The sequence below is a fragment of the Panthera leo genome, chromosome B4 (assembly GCF_018350215.1).
Source record: "Panthera leo isolate Ple1 chromosome B4, P.leo_Ple1_pat1.1, whole genome shotgun sequence".
NCBI lineage: Eukaryota > Metazoa > Chordata > Mammalia > Carnivora > Felidae > Panthera > Panthera leo.
This window is the reverse complement of record NC_056685.1, coordinates 118,234,796-118,249,650: the sequence shown is the minus strand read 5'-3', so window position 1 is coordinate 118,249,650 and position 14,855 is coordinate 118,234,796. Positions and strand designations below refer to the sequence as shown.

The 14,855-nt window shown below is 40.6% G+C and overlaps 1 long non-coding RNA gene across 10 annotated transcripts in view; it reads left to right on the top strand.

Annotated features, from left to right (window-relative positions):
- The window catches only part of LOC122223715, a 102,089-nt gene that overhangs the window by 14,124 nt on the left and 73,110 nt on the right, over nt 1-14,855 (top strand). For 2 of the 10 annotated variants that reach the window (XR_006204427.1, XR_006204428.1), the window contains exon 2: nt 5,159-5,240. The exons of the other annotated variants lie outside the window; for them this stretch is intronic. This is a non-coding gene — a long non-coding RNA (uncharacterized LOC122223715). The remainder of the gene's footprint in view (nt 1-5,158; nt 5,241-14,855) is intronic. 10 annotated transcript variants of the gene reach the window in all.

Genomic DNA, 14,855 nt, shown 5'->3' with positions numbered 1-14,855 from the left:
TGTGTCTGATTTTTAATTCAATGCAAATCTCTATTCACAGTTACGTTATGCTGCATGATCCTGGACAAAGTTTCCTACACACTAGAATAAACTGGCAAAATGAGAATAATAACAAAGATAATACTATTTAAAAACATTTATTGAGTTATTGTTCTGTAACAGGCATTGTTCTAAGCCCTTTAAATGGATTTACAAATGAAATTTTTATAAAAGCTATGAGAAAAGTATTGTTATTTTTTCCATTTTACAGATAAGAAAACTGAGATGAGAAAAGGTTAAATAAGTTGCCAAGGTCATACACTTCAGTGGCAGAGTGAAGATCCAACTTGGGTGGTCTGGGTCTAGTAATCAGTGTGGTTTTAAGGGACGTGATTCATCTCAGGTAATTTTGACTTGCTCCTATAAGAGAGTAGAGTGACAGAGCACTGCTCACATGTTTTTGAATCCTAGGTTCTCAAGACAAAATTAATTTGGAGATCCGTTTCTCTTTTGTTAATGAGCATCAATTTTTCTCTAGAGAGAGGACCCCCTCCTGTTATAGATCCCCACTGCATTGTAGGAGCTCTAATTAAGCGTATGCAAAGTACATAAAAAAGGGAAATAATGAGAATCTGCAATTGAGAAAGACATGACTCTGGTAGCAACCTTGAACACAATTTGGCCAGATTTTGTCCCTTCCTCTTAGCATCTTAAGGCTGTGAGCAATGGGAGGGAGATGCAAAACATAAGTTAATTTTTGAGAAAAGAAAGCTTAATTGGAAGATTTTCTCAAGCAAGGGCACAGAGCATTATGTGAGCCTCCAGTTCATTTGCTGAGAAGAATTTATAAATTTTATTTTCTTTTTTCATCAGTTGTAATTGCCACGTAAAAAGTCAAACAGTTCTGCAAGACTTATGAGAAAGATCAGCTCCCTGCACAGTTCCCACCCCTTGCCCCCCACAAGCTACCTCTTTAAAGCCTTTTCAGCTGTCTCTCATGATATTTACCTACATATTTTCAAATAACTTGCTCATACTGCTGCCTCTTGATTATTTTAGTTTTAGACATCATTCTGAAGAAGGATTTGTCACTGGCATTTTATATGTCAAGTTAGCATTTCCTTTTCAGACATTTCTCCAAGAATAAAGAAAATAAGGCAAAGGGGTAATAGTTCCTTGACATAAAAAGTACATCCACATTTATACAAAGCACCTCGAGATAGGTGGGGTAAGTAGAGAGAACAGCTATACGAGACAACGTAAGAGCAGTAACCAAGTAGATGGGGGGAAATATCCATCACTATTTTGGAATATAAAATGAAAGCCAAAGCAAGCTTGAGGTGCCATGTGAAATTTAATATATTAGCAAAAAAGAAAGGCTAATGAAACACCCAGTGCTGGTGTGGTTGTTGTAAGTTGTAAGTTGTAAGTTGTAAGCTGTTGTGAGTTGAAACTCTCACATGTTTTTGATGGAATAGTTTTGAAAATAAATATGATAATTATATACCAGGTGCCATTAAAATGGTGATACTGTTTGACCCAGTAATCTACTACTGGAAATTTATCCTAAGGAAATAATACAACAGAAGCAAAAAACGTATGAACCAACATGTTCCTTGTAGTATCAATTATAAGAGAAAAAGAGTTAGGACACATGGACGGACACACACACACCGAAAGGCAGCCAGTTTAAATATAGTGTTTCATATACTAATGTAAATCACCAGATGGATTACTGTCCACCTGTTAAAAATGACAAACACGAAAGCTTTATAAAAACATGAGAAATATTTACGACATTCACTGAACAAAACTGAACACAAAATAGTATACATTCTCCGTTTAATTATGTATAAACAAGTATGCACACCCACGGGAGTGGCTATGGTACGAGGGACATGAGTATTGAGAGGGAGGAGCTGATTTGAAATTTAGGTCTTCCATTTACAAGCTGTGTGTTGTTGGGCTTTAAAAGAATACTTCTCTGAGCCTTGCTTGTTGCATCTCTAAAACTGTAGAAAATATCAACTTTTTAGTGATGTAAACATTAGAGAAATAAATAATTGGCAGCTAATTTGGTACACAGCATATTATGGTAAGGGCTCCATAGATGGTTATAAGTATTGCTAATATATGGGCCCTATTCGGGAGAATGGGGGAGCTATGTTAGGGACATGTAGCCATGAGTGCCTTTGTGCCCCTTAAAATTTTTTATATATGCATATATATAAAATGTTATATATGCATGTCTATATATACATTTAAAAAATAATTATATATATATATATATATATGTGTATATATATATATATATATATGTGTATATATATATATATATATATATATATATATATATATAATTGCTGCATGAGCATTTACTGACCTTGTCAGTAACGAGGCTCCATGTTTCTGAAGGTGTCATAATGAAACGATCCGGGAGTGGAGAGAAAGCAAGGCTGAGAGCCTTGGTCTGTTACACCTCTGTTCTCTTTTTATTGCCCTTGGCTCTCCCAGCTCTTTGTTCTCCAGTGGGCGATTGCGACTGGAACTGGTGCATTCCTGCTAAATGGCATTTTAACCCTGGTATTCCCACAACTCTCTGCTATTTCCTTAACTGACATTTGCATGGCAGATGGCGCAAATGGCCTAGCAAATATATACTGGGTCAGCGTTAAAAAACTGCCAGATTGATGGCTTTGTTGGCTGTGTGCCTCTAAGCAGAGACACGACTGGAAATTGCACAGAGACTCAATTTTCCAGACCAACTTGTGGGCTTTCTGTTCCTCCCTTGCTATGGGCGATCAGTAGGACAGGTGAAGATGGGGCTAGTCTGATTGGCTTCACTTTTAAATAGACACTGATGTGGGCAGATGGGTTGGCACACAATGTGCTGAACTGGGAGCTAAATCTTTCTACTTCTAATCCTGCCTGCATCAGATTTGCTAAGGAATGGAAGCCAAATCTTAACCTGTTCATTTCCACAGTGTTCCATACGATAATACTAAGCTTCTTTCGAGGAGTGTCATGAAGGCTGATTTAGAAAGGTAGAACATTTTATCTAAGTGGCTAAAGAAAGCTGGTTTACTTAATACTTGTTAGTCTGAACTACTTTTGGGGAAGAACATACCATTGACTTGGCTTATACATCTTTGGCCCTTAGGGTTTTCATTAGGGCCTTTAGTTGTTTCACAGAAACAACTGTTTCTGTGTTTGTGATCTTCTCAACTAGACTATAAGTTCTTTGGGGACAGAGACCAAATCTCATATATGTTGGTCTTCCTTATGGCATATAATAGGATCTCTTGCCAATGGTAATTCTCAGTGCCTAGTAAATGTTTATCACATAAGTACTGCTGGTCTGGTTCATAATGCTATGACAACAGGCAGTTCTGTTCTTAGAGGGACCCCTGCCTTGGGTCTCCTGTGCCTATCGTCCTACTGTTGGGATAGAGAGTCCAAGGTTTGATCATCTTAGTAGATGACTATGAACATGACATGGCAGTTAGGTAGGATTCTACTTGGGGATTTCCCTTCTCCACACCTACTAGACCATATTCTTCATATCTATGACTCTCTAATTGCTTATCCCAATGGTCCTGAGCCCACAACCAGAACCCGCAAGGTCCTCTTCCAAGGGAAGACACTCTTCCCTGTTCTCCCAAGGGGAGACTATCCTAGTGTTTGTGTCTTTAGGCCTGGAGGGTAGCCAAGGGGCCATTGTTTGTGGGGAGGGGAGGAAAAAGGTAGAGATGTAGCCTGGAAATGTGACCCAAGAGATGAGTGTAGGTGGAGTTGGGGCCTGAAGAGACAGTGGTGAATAGCAGCCCGGTGCTGACACTCCACGGGCTGCCACATTCAGGTATAGCTCATGGTGATCCAAGAGTTTAAATCTGAAGCTGGCCTTCAATTTTTCATACTAAGATAGGACCATATGACAAGATCTATTTTTCAAAGTGGACAGATAGAATGTATTTTATTTCACCTGTGTAAGCTCGATTGATAACTTTTAAATATATGGACATAGAGTAGTAGGCTTCTGTTTGTATTGTCACGCCTGAGCCCTGCAAATTCTAAGGGCAGGCTCATGTCAATGAATTCAACCTGCAGAATAGTATTGGGCTGCAAATGTGATGCCAATCCCTGCATTTTATCTACTTAGTTAACCTTCCTATAGTAGGCACCTTTGATTGTAGTAAACAGCAGGAATAAAAGGTAAGAGACCACCACCGCGTGCAAATGGCACTAGGGATATTTTCCTTATATGAACCTGAAACCACAGCGGGTCAATCCCGCTTCTTTCAACCGTGGGAAGTTGGGGGAAGAATCTGAATGACAGAACAGCTTGAAAAACAACACAACTTTGTTACATATAATCACCCAAACTGATGACCAACTAAGTATTGCTAAGTTGAAGTCCTACGGGTCTCCTTTAGTAAAAAGATAATTAGCTCATTAATGGCTCTGAATGAAATGAAATGAAATGAAATGGCTCTTAAGGCACTTGAAAACAGTATTTTCTAAAAGAGACTAAACATTCCAGTTGTATTTTTGTATCTGGCTAATTTTCTTAGGTCATTTCATCCCTGACCTTTTGTTCTCTAAGATAAGGTAAACTTCTGCCTCGTTCGAGTAAGAATGATGACCAATTCTGAGACGCACAGGGCCCAACTGGCAGAGTTTTATGGTGCCGATTAATGTTGAGAACAAGACAGGGCAGATAAGATTCCAGACCCAATGTCAAGCATCCGGGTTTTCCTTTGGGATACCTTTGGTAGAGAACAATCGTCAAGATAATGATTATTACAATTTATAGAAACATTTTATTGTTCCTTTTCAAATGATTTAAAAAATCCCACTATAAGCAGGAAGAAATTAAATTCAGAGGGAAAACAAGAACTTTATAGGCCATCTGCTCAGACTTTCAAATTTAAATTTTATACATAAGAGCACATTAGCTGTGGGGAAAAAATGTGATCACATTTTGTAGCTGTCTGAGCAATGAAGAAATTTCCCTCGTTGGGCTTTCTGCATAGAAATAAAAGGAACCGTTTTGCTGAAGAAAATGAAATGGCTTCGGTATGGGGGAAATTTGCTATTCACCATTTTATATTTATGGAGTGCTGAACTTACACCGTTTTTTGTAAAATATGAAGTAACGGTCGATGCCTGGGGTGGGGAGGTTCACAGGTGACGTTAGACAAACAGTATTGGAGAACACCTCGCAGAGAGAAACCTGGGACCCTGACAGCCTGTTAGAGGTGGTGAGTAATGGGATGAATGGGGGAATTCAGGGCAACAGTGGGCCCACCTGTGGGGAGGGGGAAACAGGTGCATGAGGGAGGAGGCTTATCCTGAACCTTCCCCTGAATCTGGGCCTCCAACTTACAGCCTGGTCCTACTGGCCTGTGCCTTTAGGTATATCCTTTCTCACACAGGCACGGAGAACAGTAGGATGCGGTTGACAGCAAGAGAGAGTCAAGGATCATACTGAGTCGAGAGCGGGTGACAGCAATGCCGCTCACAGTGGCCGCTGACCCCTGCGAGCCAAAGCTGGCGGCTTTCCTAGGAATGGTCTGGAGAGCGTTTGATTAGGTCAGGCTGCTCCTGCTGCTTCAAACCTACCTGTCTGATGCTCTGTGACAGGGGGAAGAGAGGTCGCGGCGAACACCAGGACAATTAGTGTGCCGGGTTTTTTGTTTTTTGTTTTTTGCATCTGCCTGCCTTCCTCCCGTTTGGTGACCACCAGAGAAACCTCCATCATTGCTTGGTCAAATGAAGCCTGGCAAACAAACCAAGCCCCTTGCCCCACTTTGTTGTGCTGTGAAAAGATAAAGGAGGCACAGTGAACATCCAACTGATGGAATGAATGCTGACCCTGGTAGGCAACTTGATCTTTTACAGCCAACCCTAAGAGCTGATACCTTAAAGCACCTAATTTAGAGAGGTATGTGAAATCGTTAAAAAAAAAATACTAATTAAGGAAAACCAGCTACAGGGAAAACTGTGAACTGAGGGTCAGGAAAAACAAATTAAATTCATCTGAGTTGGTGCTATTTTAGAAAAGCCTAGAAAGGCTTAAATTAATCTGATGATAAATGAATGAAAGGAACACAGAACTCAAAAGGAATGGTAAGCACTGAAACTCAAGCTTCGTTCAATCATAAGATCTTAAGAAGCAAGCAGCACAGTGGTTCAGGGTTCAGCCTCAGTAGTCAGACCTCCTGTGTTTGAATTTTGGAAGATGGGAATATCTTCCAGCCATGCGACCTTGAATGAGTCAATTACCATCTGTGGGCTTCCAGTTCCTCATCTGTAAAATGGGGCTAATAATAGTAGTTAGTTCACATAGTTTTGAGGAGCATTAAATGAGATAATACATAAAAAGTACTTAAGAGGGTGCCAGAGATACTTGCAAGTGCCCCCTAAATATTAGCAATTTTAATCCAGTGATTTTAAAACTATGCTTCAAAGAGTCCCAAGTTTCTACAAGTCTCGTGCTGAAACACCTACAAATTTAAGATAAGGATAAGCAGGGGAAACTTGGTTTTTATCTGCAACTGCCACAGTTGCTCAGCTTGTGTGTACCTTGTTTTAATTTCTGTTTGCCATTTTATTTGAACAAGATCCTGTAAGTTAAAACAAAACAAAACACGTCTTATAAGGCATCTGATCCAGCATCTGATCTGTTTATCCAGTTAGATCAGGAATCCTGTCCCTATCTGTGGATCATCCTGCCTCTTCTTGAATCTCTGCAGAAAACGGACTCTCACTGATCTATAGACCTTTACGGTTCAGGGTTGTTTGGATAATTAGAAAGTTCTTTCCCATGTTGACTTGTCTGATTTCACCTCCAGGTGCTAGTTTTGCTCTCTAAATATGGCCAAATTCTCTTCTGAAAAGATCCAGGTAGATGTTAGGAAAAAAAACGATTGTACCCTTTGAGGTCTTCAGTGGCAAGAAGCAGAAATTGACTTTGACAAACCTAAAAAGAAGATAAATTTCTTGATGAGCCATTGGGCTGCTCATAGAATTGAAGAGAAGTTGGAGAACCAGGCATAGAAGAAAAGGCAGGAGTCAGTCTTTCTGGAGATCTTGATGGCATGACCCACTTAGGGCTTCCCCTCCCACATTCTTTCAGCTATCCCACCTAAGATGTGATTTCCATTCTCTCTGCCCATCAACCCAGCAGCATCTCTCCAAGAATGGGCCCGGAAAGACCCAACACACTCTGCATGTGCTCTCTTGGGCTCAGTGAATCCTGGGGTTCTTTCATCTAGTCGTCATCCTTCCCGTCATACCGTGGAATTGATGTGCTTTCCAAGGCACCCATGTCTGAAGGCGTGTACTGAGCTTTCAGTCAATTCAAACCTCAAGAGTAAGGCTTCCAGATTTACTAAAACACACAGAACACCCAGTTAAATTTAAATTTCAGATAAACAAGGAAGAATTATTTAGTGTAAGTATGTCCCACATATTTTGTCTGGCAATCCCACTTCTCACTTCTTTTGTTTTTTAATAGAATTGGCTGTGGAACCATTGCTGGTTCATCTTCTGTGCTTCATTTTAGAAGCTAAGCTCAGAAATACCCATTTATCTCAATTAAATTTCATCACATTGATTTCAGCTTCTCTTTCCAACTTGTCAGAAGTTTTAAATCTTGATGTTATGAAGTCAGTGTGTTCACTCTACTTCTAACCCTGAATCCCTAGTTTGACATTGTGACCAGAGAGGGAAGGAGAGCAGAGGTCCGTGGAGGGAAAAATAAAGAGAATGATGCAGTGTAGAAAGGATGGTGGTAGTAGGGAGATAGCCCATCAGAAAGAAGGACTCAGGATAGAAAAAGCTTTAAGGAAATTGGAGGAAGAGAAAGAAAGAAACATAAATATAAAGGAGAGGTGCCAGTCAGGATTCTTAATTTCAGGCAACTGCTCAATTTAAGCAAAAACAAAAACAGCAATTATGTGAAGATATGAGAGGCTTGTAGACCCAACGGGAGGTTTGGATAATGGGCAGGAATCAAGGGTTGGGCATCAGGAACCAGAAAAAGGGCTGTGAAGCAAAACACACTGGACTCAAGGCCATTCGGGTTGCCATTGGGCTGATGAGCAACCTCCACCTGGCTCCACAATCATGCGTCATAGGTGAGCTCTGGCGAAGAGTATCCCATTGGCTGAGCCTGTCACAGCCTGTCCCACAGAGGTGTTGAGCTTAGGGGAACTTTGGCCAAACCCTTTGGTCTGCATTGTGGAAGCCTCAAAACAGTCTCAAAAAGGGGTCAGGGTGCAAATACGAAGAGGCTTTTTTTTAAAAATTTTTTATGTTTTTTATTTTGAGAGAGACAGAGACAGTGTGAGTGGGGGAGGGGCAGAGAGAGAGGGAGACAGAGAATCCCAAGCAGGCTCCATGTGGTCAGTGGTTAGGGGTCAGGGCACAGAGCCCGACACAGGGATTGAGCTCAGGAATCCATGAGATCATGACATGAGCTGAAATCAAGAGTCCAATACTTAACAAATAAGCCACCCAGGTGCCCAAGGAAGGGGCTTCTTTTTGTAGAGTCAAAAATCAATCAAAATCAGTCAATCAATCAACCCATTATTCATCAAGCAAGCAAGCAAACAAACATAATATTCCCCATGGAGAGATTAAAAGAATAGAATCATATGCAGACAACTCACTATATGCTGCCTCCAGCCCAGGCCTCACTTCCTTGCTGCCAGCCAGAACAGTCATTTGCCTACTCAGTATTTGGACAGTATGTATGAACCAAAGCAATGCCAACAAAGTCTATCCAGAATCAAACTCGTGTTCTGCCCCAGCTCTGCCTCCAGCCTGTGTCTTCTTTCAGTGTCACCTGTCTCTGTGAACACCACACATTCCAAATCTAGTATCATCCGTACTCTTCTCACTCTTTTATCCTTATATGAAATACACCTCCAAGTCCTGCTGAGTTCACTCCTTAATTCTCATTTGAATATGTTGACTTCTTTCTATCTCTTCGCCTCCACCCATTCCAATCCTATCCTCACCTTTATTACTATAATAACCACATTCCTGAGGTCTCTGAATCTGCTCTGCGCCCCTGCTCCCTGACTGTTCTTCACCCTGCAGCCACAGCAATCTTTCTGAAGTGCAAATTTGAACATGAAACTCCCCCCACCCCCACCCCCCACATCCCTCAACTTGAAATATTTCAATGGCTTTCCATTGCGCTTAGAAAGAGATCAAGATCTTTAATCTAGCCTACAAGGTTTTAAAGGTCTGACCCTAGAGAGTCCTCTCCAAACTCTGTATCTGGGGTTGGGTGTGAGGATGTGGGGTGTTAGTGGTCGCGTAGTGGAGTGGTCTTGAGCGGCAGTGTCCAGGGCAAGAGTGTCTGTTGGGTAAGAACCAACCTCTAGGCTTAGAGTTAATTCTAGCCTTCATTAGCACCTATGATGTGATTAGTCCTGATCCTTGTACGCACGTTCACTTAACTCAGGGCAAGGGTCTCTACCAGGTGATGGCCCATATTTCTTTCCAGCTCCTTCTGTGATGTTTTAACTGATTACCTGGAAATATTCTGGCCGCTAGAGGGCCTCATTGGTTTTTTTCCCCTTAAAAGGCTCTCAAATAGTAGACAAGAACTACAAACATTCACTGGGCTCTAGCTGCTTTTGGGGTGTGTGACCTGTGCAAACATGTTGACTATTTTGCTAACAACGTTTTGAGAATATTTTTATTATCATTGGGTAGCTTTACACTGAAAACAGTTAACAATAAAAAATAAAATCTCTTCTATTTAGCATTTTTAATTTGTAGGTGAAACTAGCCTGTTGGAGCTCAGGGACCCTCAGCAATACACGACTCCTCTTCCAGCCTCCTTCAGCACTTGAAGAAAGAATTTTAGGGTTGCAGAAAGCTTCACGGTCCTAGAACACCCCATTTCAACCGCCAATACTCTCATCCTTACCATCACAATCTGCCAAAGAGATTGATAGTCACTGTCAATCCTATCATAACCTTTATCCAAAAGGTAATATGTCCTGGTTTGCCTAGGATGACCATCCTCTCCCAACCCTGAAAATGTTTCCGTTTGGATGATAATTTGCATGACCACCTTATTTATCCTTGTTTATTTCAGACATTATAAGAAACTTAAGACTCTCACATTACTGCCTTCCCCATGGATCCTTTTCCTCACATATTCTATATCTGACCTCATCTTCCATCCTTTCACAACATCTAAAATCTGTCCTTGGTCCAAAAGTTTTTCCTATATGTTCTCTTCAACTTCTGGTTCTGAAATCTGACTCTCCTCTGAGGATCCTGCTTCTCATTTGGGCCTGGAGGTGGTGGTGATGGCGGCGGTGGTGGTGGTCATGGTGTATACCTTGCTCCCTGTTGCTGCCTCCAGACCACCACCCTTCTCTTCTCAGAACACCCAATTTTGACCTAACTCATGTCATCTCACTATATCACCTTCTCCTCCCCCCGCCCTTATTGTTGTGATCAATGGACCCCACAGAGCACTCTCATTTTATTCCTTGAAGGTTTTAACTCATTACTCCTTTTCATGGGTCTTTAATGCACCTCCTGACGAAATTCTTAGAAATTTCAAAATTCACGTAAATGATAGTTCCCAAATTCTTGCCTCTTAGCTCTTGACTTCTTCTCTGGTGGTTATGTCTTTGAACATACCTCAGTCACCAGAGTCATGCCAAGATCTTTCATTATTAATTGCATGTACTTCATAATCTTCATTTTTATCTTTCATCTTTGACTACTGTCCACGACCTCTTTAGCTCTCTCCCTTTAGTATTTCAACTTCAACAATACTTTAAGCCCCCCAAGATCCATATTCTGTCAACCTCATCATCTTATCAGTACCCCTCACCTCTCACCCTCAGTACTTTTCTCTTTACCACGGTTCATCATTGCACTCCTTCCTGAAATCTTTCCTAGATATACAGATATAGTTGGGTGGGGAACTTTGACAGTGGAAGCATGTGTTAGATATCTTCTGAATGCCTCTTTGTTGGTGCAATAGCAAACAAGGCACTGGTGAGAGTGAAGGCAGGAAGGAAGTGTTGTAAGCATGAGAGGAGACAAGATGGCTTGAAAGGGGCTTCTCAAACTTTAATGTGCATACAGCTCACCCAGGGATCTTGTTAAAATGGAGATTCTAGTTCTGTAAATCCACAGTGAGGCCTGAAATTCTGCATTTCAAATAAAATCTCAGGTGATGAAGATGTCATTGGTCCATGGGCCACACTTCGAGCAGCAAGGGTCTAGGATAAGTTTTCTTAATCTTGGTACTCTTGCCATTTTGGACCAGATATTTATTGTGGATGGCTGTCCTGAACATTGTAGGATGTTTAGCAGCATTCCCTTTTATAGGTTAGCTGCTAGCCCATATATTTCCCTGTCACATTCAACTGGAAACGCCCAATCCTGGCCAAATCCTATTCTCTACCTGCTTCATGCTTGCACCTGTGTAGTTGAATATGCCTGGAAAAACACACAATAATAATGTAAATCCATATGCATTATGCAGAACCTTAATGCTGCTTATTGTCCCTATTACATTTTCTTAATCTATTTAGACATTTATTGTCCTACAGTAGTGGTTCTTAACCAAGGTTGATTTTACTCCCTCAGTGGGTACTTGCAATGTATGGAGACTTTTTTTTTTTTTAATTTTAATTTCAGTATAGTTAACATACAGTGTTATGTCAGTTTCAGGTGGATGATGTAGTGATTCAACAGTTCTATATGTTATTCAGTGTTCATCAATATAAATATACTCTTAATCTCCTTCATCTATTTCATCCATCCACCCAACAACCTCCCCCCTGGTAACCATCAGTTTGTTCTCTGTAGTTAAGAGTCTGTTTCTTGATTTGTCTCTCTCTCTCTCTTTTTTTCTTTTTAGTTTGTTAAATTCCACATATGAATTAAATCATATGATATTTATTTTTCTCTGACTGACTCATTTTGCTTAGCATTACACTGTCTAGCTCCATCCATGTTGTTGCAAATGGCAAGATTTCATTCTTTTTTTTACAGCTGAATAATATTCCATTGTATAGCTATCACATCTTCTTTATTCATTCATCTATCAGTGGACACTTGGGCTGCTTCCATATTTTGGCTATTGTAAATAATATAAATATATTTATTGTAAATAAACATAGAGGTGCATGTATCTTTTCAAATTAGTGTTTTTGTGTTCTTTGGGTAAATACCCAGTAGTGGGATTACTGGACTGTAGGGTAGTTCTATTTATAACTTTTTGAGGAACCTCCATAGTATTTCCACAGTGGCTACACTAGTTTGCATTCCCATCAACAGTGCATGAGGGTTCCCTTTTTCCACATCCTCACCAACACTTGTTTCTTGTGTTTTTGATTTTAGCCATTCTGATAGTTGTGAGATGATATCTCATTGTAGCTTTGAGTTGCATTTCCCTGATGATGAGTGATGCTGAGAATCTTTTCATGTGTCTGTTGGCCATCTGTATGTCCTCTTGGGAGAAATGTCTGTTCATGCCTTCTGCTATATGGAGACATTTTGGATTGTCACAAATGGAGAAGATTATGCTGTTGGTATATCACAGGTAGAGGTCAGGAATGCTGCTAACCTACTATTGACCATATTGTGTCACTGTAATGATTATCTAAAATAACTCGTAGACAAGGTGACTGAAAATGCTAGGAACAAAAGAAAGAAAAGAAAAGGACATGAAAAGGAAAGGAAAAGAAAGGAAAGGAAAGGAAAGGAAAGGAAAGGAAAGGAAAGGAAAGGAAAAGAAAGGAAAGGAATAGAAAGGAAAAGAAAAAAAATGCTAGGAACATTGTCAGGGGATGCTTGTTTCTTTGTACTGATAGTCACATATATGATCTAATTTAATCGCTACCATATCACTATGAAGTTACATCCTCATTTTTTGGGAACTGAGACTCAGAAAGACTGAGGGTCTTTCCTAAGCTAGTGAATGCAGAGTTAGAATGCAAACCCATTTCTGGGTGGCTATCTCCATAATTCTGTATTTACATAAGAAATGTTACCTTCTTCCTGATTAACACAGAACTAGGCCTGCACATGAGGAATCATTAAGAACCAACACTTACATCTTCAGCCTGACGCAATTGTAAGAAACAGTGACTTAAATGGAGGAAAAATGTCACACTGACGATGACAAGAAAGAAACAATGATGCTCTAGCTTCGTTTAAACAATGAACCATCTTGCTTAGTGATTCAGCTGCAATTATATTTCAGTAATGTACCCCAGCTTTTCCCTGAGTGGGAGATAGCTGCTTTTAGACTTTCTGTTCCTGTTTTATTTAATCCAACCCAAGTTTGTTGATGCCTTAAGTGACTTACTAGTTAATTGTCACCTTGTTGATAGTACAGTTAATTGGTCCCTACCTAGTTCTAAAGGCTGGCGTGAGATGGGCGAAATCTTTTGGAAGCGCACTCTGTGGCTGGTAGGAATGCTCCCACTGACCACCTCAGCAGTAGACAAGGGCTTGCATCATCTTACCCTCTGTAGGCCAGCTAGCTGAAGTTCCTTGCCAGATTTTGCCATTCAACATTGGTCTTGGTTCCTGCTGTGTGGCTGGCCATATCTCACTCTTACCAGCCAAGGTATCTGTTCTGAGCTGTGGTGGTAGTTAGTAGTTAATTGGTAAGTAACCTTATCTGAGTCACTGAAACTAGAGCAAAGACCACACCTTAGCAAGGGTGTATCCTAGTGTAATCCTAGCTCCATGATTTACCACTGACTGGGTGACCTAGGGCAAGAAACAGGATTCTGTTTTCTGCAAAGTGGGGCTAGTAACACCTGTGCTACAGTATTCCTGTAAAGAACTCACTGAGCTCCAGCTCAGTGCTTAACGCATACTCCTCACTGAGGGCTTGGTGCTGTGCTAAATCCTTCCCACCAGTCACTTCAGTTTTACTTCAGTTAACTGTCACAATGACCCTAAGAGGAATAATAACATTCGAATCCTCATTTTATAGATAGGGAAAGTGGAGAAGAGAGAGAGAGAGAGCGAGCGCTTAAATCACATGCTTGCTGTCACACAGCCAGCAACAGGTTTCAAACTTAAGCAGATGAACTGCAGGCCTGTGTTCTTAATCATTAGCCAATAACGCTCAGAGTGAGTCGTTCATAGAAGGTGACTGTGTTGTTGTCTTTGATGATGGTATTACTGTGTGGTCTCCTTCTCAACTTTCCAACTTCTTTGGGGGTCTATGTCTATTCAAGAGGATGGTTCTTTGTTTTTTCATTCAACATATATTTCTTGAAAACAGACTCTGTGCTCACCTAAGATAAGTAAACCAGACAGACATGGTTCCTGAATTCCTCGAATAATTCAGTGGGGAAAATGCATTGAACAAGAAGTGCCAAATGATGAATTAACTGCAAGTGTGATAAGGAGGAAAGAAAATTGATAAAAGGGGAGCTCTAACCTTTACTGTGGCAGAGGGCCAGGTAAGCCTCTTGGGTCAGAAAATTCTCTTCTTCTTTCCTGGAAGCCTGCAGGGGAGGGATGCTAGTATTTTTTAAGGAGATCCGCAACAGGCTCTCAGAGTTATTTTTATGTTAACTTTCTTATTAAAGACAGAAAGAACAAAACAATTTATGGGCTTTAAAAACCATATGACAGACCATTAGGAAAACTGAATTAATGAAGTAGATTAAATATGAACATATGATAAACCGTCTCAGTAGTTTTCTCTACAATAGTTTCCTTCTGCTTTGGAAACACCTGTCTTCCCTCTATTCACGTGAAATTTCATGCAATCTCCTCTGGCTGTTCTAACCTCATAGGTTTGGGGATTGGTGAAGAGACACTCTGCGTACATCCATTAGAGGCCTTTTGCTTCCAGC